Source organism: Grammomys surdaster, unplaced genomic scaffold (genome assembly GCF_004785775.1).
Source record: "Grammomys surdaster isolate TR1022 unplaced genomic scaffold, NIH_TR_1.0 235, whole genome shotgun sequence".
Lineage (NCBI taxonomy): Eukaryota > Metazoa > Chordata > Mammalia > Rodentia > Muridae > Grammomys > Grammomys surdaster.
Genome location: NW_021604680.1, coordinates 633,873 through 641,958, shown reverse-complemented (window position 1 = coordinate 641,958; position 8,086 = coordinate 633,873). Strand labels below are relative to the sequence as shown.

The 8,086-nt window shown below is 40.9% G+C and overlaps 1 pseudogene; it reads left to right on the top strand.

Moving 5' to 3' along the window:
* Positions 1–5,729: 5,729 nt before the first annotated feature.
* On the top strand, positions 5,730–7,762 carry LOC114626451 (annotated as a pseudogene).
* The last annotated feature ends 324 nt before the right edge of the window (positions 7,763–8,086 follow it).

The following is an 8,086-nucleotide window of genomic DNA, read 5'->3' as shown; positions in this document are numbered from 1 at the left end:
AAATAAAAATACAGTTCAGTATCCAAAGGCATGTACATTCTTCCACATGTTTCCTTTACTTTGTTCTTGAACCACACCCTATCTCACACTTCACTCTGAGCCTAGATAACTGTGAGGTGCCTTCACTTGATCAACACAGACTACTATCTTCAGCATTTCGTTCTAAGACTTCCTAAGTGATAATGTAATAATCTGACATGAAAACATTTTCAGTGTAATTCCCACTTCTGAACTCACCTTTTGGATATTGGTTAGGAATTAAGTTACACATTATCTTGAAGACATATTTATAAATATGAGTAAGGTGCAGGTGTTAAAGAGAAAACACTGAGTGTTGCTAATATAATCTTTCAATTACCTGGATCACCCTCCCATATATATTCCAAATACTATTTTTAAAAAGCCATAGATTCACTTATTCCAATGATGAAACTCTTCAGTTTTAGTTGAGCTCAGATATAATGAGTGCTTTAGGATTGGAAGGTTTTTGGCATGATAATATCTTAATATGAGAGGGAGAACAAATAAAGTGCACCTAATTATTTTCACAGTAAGTTTATTTATAATAATTAAGAAACCGCTTTTTAAAACCTATGCTATTAATTAGCAGTGAGCTAGTATATTTTTCTCAGCAATATTACTAGAATTGCTCATTTTCAAATATAAAATTGACTTTTAATATTTCTGAACTGAGAATATTTTCAGGAATTTAATCATGAGCTTGAGTGCTTGATATTCACATAAAATATTTTCCACTGATCATAATAGGATGGAAAATTGGACTCTACACTGAAAATATGATGAACTTGGGGGAGGGCAGAACAGTAAAGTGATTTCCACATCTATGCCAATGTAGCTGTCACATGCCATAGGGTTACAGGAGATTGTTTTCTTGGAGTACAACTATTACTCCCTTGACAAGCTGTAAATGATTTCCAGAAACACTAGAGCTTATACTATATACAAAGTGGAAAGTAAATTAAAGGCCAGACTCAAGACAGCTTCAATTGCATTACTGTCAATGACAGGTTGGGACTGTGTGGCAATGCTGTTTTAGTATCACCCACACACCTCTAAGTTATTTCTCATCCTAACTTTTTAAGAAAGAAAAAGGGACTCATTGGTCCAAGCAAGGCTGTCTTTATACTGTCATTGGTTTCTATATAAGGCAAATAGACATCAGGTTGTTTCATTCTGAGAAAAATTAAGGAAACAATTTTGAATAAATATGAATTCAATATTCACATTGAAAACACAATGAGGGAATGAAAGAAAATATCAACAAATGTGATATTAGAATGAGAGCATCATATAAGACATACGTCAGTACTGGTAAGTCTTATTCAGAAAAAAAGATTGTTAGTAACCTCTCCATTGATACTTTTCCAGTAACTTGTCAAGTCCAATGTAGGCAACAGTTTCTTATCACAGAGTGTGGAACTACACAATCACATCACATCATCATGAAACTAATTTCAAGTTATTAAATTTGAACAACTAATGAGATGCAGTAGCTCTATCAAATGACATTATAAATATAGTTTTTGTAGTAGAAGGTTATTACAAAAGCTCTGGAAAGAATTCAAATGTGGAGGGCTTGTCCCATCTGGTAAATATGGTGGAAGTAAGTCCATTCTGCTCTTTATTCCTTTTGGGTGAAAGTGGGTAAAGCCAAGGGAGAAAGGAAAGAAAATAAAAAGGAGAAGGAGAAGAAAAAGGAGGAGAAGAAGGAAGAGAAGAAGCAGAAACAGCAAAAATAGAGAAGAAGGAGGAGGAGGGGAAGGGGAAGAGGAGGAATGAAGAAGAAAAAGAAGGAGGAGGAGGAGGAAGAGGAGGAGGAGGAGGAGGAAGAGGAGGAGGAGGAGGAGGAGGAAGAAAGTTATTAAGTCAAAGTTTTTTGAAAAGCTTTTCTTTTTCCATGAGCTATGTTTAGAAATAATTTTAAATAGAATGTGGCAATGTCCCTTTGTACCATAACCAATGATGACACTTTAGATTTACCCATACTTAGTAGTTTGCCCAAGGCACTTGAACTATCCTCAGAAGCCAGAGATGGATTCATGGTGTGAGATAAGAAAGCAGGATAGCTGAAGAGAGTCAGAAGACATAATAATTACCTTCTCATAGACCTCCAGTTTTATTATTCATAAACTTAATACTTATTCAAGTTTTGAGTGCAACTTCAATTACAATTAGTAACTATATTAATATGGTTCTTATTTACAAGCAAATACTGAGGCATTTTATATAAACAAAACAGAAATATCTATATATTCATTCACAATAAAGACGGTGTTTATTAGAATTAATTGTCTATTTTACAGAACCTAGAATCATCATGAGACAATCTTAAAGAAATACATGTGGAAGGATTGCTAGATAAATGCTAGTCTCTGAGAATGTCTGTGAGGGTTTATTTTAGTTACAATAATTACTGGGGGGAGGGTTCATATAAGCAAGAAAATTTCCCAAAGAGGGTTTCTGGGCTAAATACGTGGAATAAGCAAATTGAGCACAAACATGCATTAATTGCTTTCTGCTCCCTGACAAGAAATGCCTGTGCCCAACTGCTTCAAGCTCATCCTGGCTTGATTCCCTGACCATGATGGACTATACCTTGCAATGTGATCCAGACTAAACTCTTAATATTGTTGCATGAAATATTTAAGAAGCACCACACTCTAGCACCAGCTATGCTCTAGTAGTGTGATCTCTCTGCCCCTAAGGTCACCAAGGTCCCCATGCATCAGCTGCCCAACTGGTGGTTCTCTTACTGCAGATCCTGCTCAAATTCCCAGCCATGTGTCCCCTGTGGTTAGCTGTCACAAATCCTCATAACCCAGTAAAATCAAAACTCTAGGGGCTTGTAATTTATCAGTCAGATTTATATCAGTAAATTCTCCACCCACAAAATGCCCACACAATAAACTCAGAGCCAATTGATATTGATATAAATCACCCACCTAGATTGGACAAATTGTCTCATATTATTACATCCTTTCTATGATGTTCATAGCTACCTGAGGCTATTTAAAGCCACGCGGGTCTGGTTCTTCCTTTTCTTCCTCCATCTTCCTTCTCCCTGTGTGTCCCTAACTGTTCTGTCTCTAAAACTCTCAGTCCGCCTTCTTTTTTCACTGCCCAATCACAGTCTTATTTTGTGCCTGCCCTCACCTGCATATAGACAGCAACCTACTTATTATTGCCCTTAAGTTGCTTTTGCTAGGGTATTTTTAACATAGTAACCAGAAAAGGATCTAACACAGAGAGTCTTCATAGGACTCTCCTCAATCAAAAATGATGATCCAGCCTGGAAAGTAGATTGATCTAAAAAATGTGAAGTTTTTTTGAGTATGTAAACCTGATTTCAACTGGTCACATTACACGTGTAAAAATGAAAGGTAGGATGATAATCTCACACAGGTGCTTATAATCACACCATTGGGGAAATAGATACAGGAGGATCTCTGGAGCTCACTGGCTATCTAGTCTAGCCTATTGGCAAGTTCCAGTGCATTAAAAGTCCCTGTTCCAAAGGAAATATACAGCTTTCCTAAGGAAGACATCGAAGGTTGTCCTCAGGTTTTTACACAATCATGTGTACTAAGTATGTACATCTCTCCCATAAATATGTGCATATGCACTCCAAGCACACACATATAATTCATAAAAATTATAACATACTTTCAAAATATTTACTTATAATTTTTTTAAACTTAAGCAAAATCCTTTTAGAATAAATTTCATAAAGCCTATGGGAAAACAGCAATTTCCATGTAAATTAGCCAATTTGGAGTCATGGAATGTGAATAAATTATATTGCAGAGTAGATTTCTAAAGTAGTGTAATTTGGTGAAAGTAATACAGAATGCTCAAAACTTAAAATTGTATGTTATCTACATTTACAAAAAGTTGTAAGAAGTTTTAAAGAATAGTCTGGGTAAATTTAAGAAGTAGTTTACAAATTTAAAGGTTTTAGTGACTGCACCATATGCTGAGAACAATTATACAGCTTCATGTTTAATGAATCAATTGCATGCTGATCGTGCTTATAGGCTTATTACTGAGGTAAACCAGAGATGGAATGTGTTGGAAAGCAATCAGAAGCAAGTGGCAGTGGGATGGACCTCATTAAGGAATGCATGAACATAGTGAGTAAGATTATTCTTTTCGAGTTTTCTGAAAAGAGGCCCTCGGCATTAAATATCAGTGACCAAAGTCTTCAACTTTATAAGCTGCTAAAACAAATATACATATAAATCCAAGTGAGAGAAATTAATAAATTAAAGAATAAGAAAACCATTGTAAGATGCTAAGAATAAGTGACAGTAGAGGCTCAGCATTGAATAAGATATTTCTACCACTTGTTCTAAGGCTAGTGAACATTAAGGTAGAGAGAGAAGAAAGAAGATAGTACATAGATCGAGATGATGGCTTCAAATGGACATTTTCTGGGCATGACACTATCAATGTAATCATATACTCACTGGAGCTGTATTTATTGGTCCCTCGGTTGCTTGATGTTAACTCTGTCCAGAGTAAATCTTATATAGAAAACCTCATATGGTCTTACCCCATACTACTGAACTTTAGAATTCTGAGAGATTATGTAGTAAAAAGGGTCATTGTATACCTAGGAGTTGCCCATCAGGCACCAATAAATCATGTTGACCATGGTCAGAAAGAGAAAAGGCAACCCTCCTTAAACTCAGCAAATTAAAAAGCCAACGTAAAAGTCATGAATTATGGAAATAAATGTGTGAAGAATGGGTACTGACAAATATGTGCAGAAATAACTAAGAGTGGTGAGAAATGGAATCAGAGTGCCTTATATACATGAATATAATTATCAAAAATCAAAACAAGTTAGTAAGAAGTTAAAAATCTTAGTGTATTTCCACATTATCAAAAATGGTTCATTGATTTTAAAAAAAACAAAGTATAGGTTTTGTGAACACTCTCAAGACTAAAAAATATGTTTGCTTAAGATAGAGTAAGAAGAAGGAAGAGGAGAGCGACATAAAGACGAAGAAGGAAAGGCCAAATTATTAGAGAAAGTGAGAAAGAGAGCAACCATTCAGACCACATATACATATAAAAGTAATAAGATTTCAATAACTTGGTTCTACAGAATGGCTTGGATAGTTTTCCAAGCATGAGGATGTGAGTTCAGAGGCTCAGTTCTCACATAAAATCCAAGCATGCTTGTGCCCAGTGCTAGATCACAGAGAGAAAAGAGTCCCTGGACATTGCTAGACTCTTAGTTGATTTGAAATGATTACCTCCAGGTTTGGTGAGAGATGCAGTCTCTAAATAAGTAAATACATAAGTAATTAATTGAGGCAGCAGTTAGAGAACTGGGAATGAGTCTGCGTGCTGAGCTCCTGCCTCCTGGTGTCAGCTGTGTTTTCTGGCCATCTTAGGCCCTTCTGACACAAACCCCTCCAAAGAGAACCGCAGCCTTGAACCTGCAACCGAGATGCTATATCAATCCCGTAGCATAGGCTTGGCTGGGTTTCGGGAGGACCCGGAGACCCCACCACCACTACCCTCGGACGAGGTGCCTCCTCCTGGACGGCGGCGGCCTCGACAGCGCAGGGGAGACAGCAAGCAGCGGCGAGACGGGGCCCCTCCGAGAAAGCAAGAAGGAGCAACGAGTGCAGCATCAGGAGAAGGAGATTTCCAGAAGCTGGATTCCCCGGTTGATTCTGTGGCCCCATCTGCCGCAGCAGCAGCAGCAGCAGCAGAACAAGATTTCTCCGGCCTCTGAGTCCCCTTTTTCAGAGGAAGAAAGTAAAGAGTTCAACCCCAGCAGCTCTGGACGATCAGCAAGGACGATTAGCAGCAACAGCTTCTGCTCAGATGACACAGGTTGTCCCAGCAGCCAGTCAGTATCCCCTGTGAAGACTCCCTCAGACACAGGGCACAGCCCCATTGGCTTTTGCCCTGGAAGGGATGAAGACTTTACCAGGAAGAAATGCAGGATTGGAATGGTTGGTGAGGGAAGCATCCAGTCAGCTCGTTATAAAAAAGAACCCAAGGGAGGTATCATAAAGCCAGGCAGTGAAGCAGATTTTAGCTCTTCGAGCAGCACAGGTAGCATCTTGGCTCCTGAGGTCCGCATGTCCACGACAGGAAATAAGCGAGCCTCTTTCTCACGCAACTGAGGTCCCCATGGGAGGAGCAATGGAGCGTCATCTCACAAGTCTGGCAGCAGCCCACCATCCCCAAGGGAAAAAGACCTAGTGTCTACGCTGTGCAGGAATCCACTGAGTCCCAATAACATCCACCCTAACTACGCCCCTTCTTCTCCAAGTAGCAGCAACTCTGACTCCTACAAAGGAAGTGACTGTAGTCCAGTCATGAGGAGGTCTGGAAGATACATGTCTTGTGGAGAAAATCATGGTGTCAAACCTCCAAATCCAGAACAGTATTTGACTCCTCTGCAGTAGAAGGAGGTCACAGTGAGACACCTGAGGACCAAGCTGAAGGAGTCTGAGCGTCGACTCCATGAGAGAGAGTATGAAATCATGGAGCTCAAGTCTCAGCTGGCTCGAATGAGGGAAGACTGGATTGAGGAAGAATGCCACAGAGTGGAGGCTCAGCTGGCACTCAAAGAAGCCAGAAAAGAGATTAAACAGCTCAAACAGGTCATTGAGACTATGAGGAGCAGTCTGGCTGATAAAGATAAAGGCATCCAGAAGTACTTTGTGGACATAAACATCCAAAACAAGAAACTGGAGTCTCTGCTTCAAAGCATGGAGGTGGCACACAATAGTTCCCTGAGGGATGAGCTGTGTCTTGACTTTTCCTTAGATTCCTCAGTGAAAAGCTGAGGAATGTGCCCACCATTCCCAAGGGAAAAAGACCTAGTGTCTACGCTGTGCAGGAATCCACTGAGTCCCAATAACATCCACCCTAACTACACCCCTTCTTCTACACCCCTTCTCCATTGCTCCGCCCATGGGGACCTCAGTGAATTCCTCAGTGAATGTGCCCCTAAGCAGCACATTCGACAAGATGGCAGATGGGTTATCCCTGGAAGAAGAGATAACAGAGGAAGGTGCTGACAGTGAGCTTCTGGTGGGAGACAGCATGGCGGAGGGCACAGATCTGTTAGATGAGATGGTGACTGCCACCGCCACAGATTCCGGTGACCTGGAGTTTGTTCAGTCCACTCCAGGGCCACAAGCCCTCAAGGTTCTCCCCTTGGTGAGCCAGGAAGAGGGCACTGTGGTGATGGAGCAAGCAGTGCAGACCGATGTGTTGCCGTTCAGCCCTGCCATCTCGGAGCTCATTCAGAGTGTGCTAAAGCTGCAGGACTCCTGTCCCACAAGCTCAGCATCCCCCAATGAATCTGGAGCTGACTCAATGGAAAGCTTCTCTGAATCCACCTCTGCCTTAATGGTTGATTTAACTCCAAGAAGTCCCAACTCAGCCATCCTTCTGTCTCCTGTGGAGATTCCATTCGGCAAGGCAGCTATGGAAGCCCGTGGTAATCGCCTCATGAAGAGAGCTAGATTTTGCAGCCTACACAGAAGAAACGTTGGACAGCATCCTCCCGCTGTCCCAGGGAGGTGTTGTGAGGCAGTACTGGAGCAGCAGTTTCTTTGTGGATCTTCTGGCTGTGGCTGCCCCTGTGGTACTCACTGTTCTGTGGGCATTCAGTACTCAGATAGGGGGTACAGATCCTGTCTACAACATTGGAGCCTTGCTCCGTGGCTGCTGTGTGGTGGCCCTACACTCACTATGCCGCACATGAAAACCTAATTAGTTGTTACCGTGTGCCAATGTATATGTGTGCCGTGATGCCAGGTAGACCAACAGCAGGTGGATCAGTGGAAGTCTCTGTTCTGTCAGTTTTGCTTCTCGATATTTGATTTGCACTATAGTCAGTTGAAGCCTGTTCACTGTTTAAACCAGAGGTATCTTCCAAGGCATGGAGACCTGGTTCTGGTAGATGTCCCACCAGAATGGCTAAGATTAAAATCTCAGGTGATAGTAGATTCTGGTGAGGGTGTGGAGAAAGAGGAACACTCCTCCATTGTTGGTGGGACTGCAAGATTTTGCAACCACTTTGGAAATC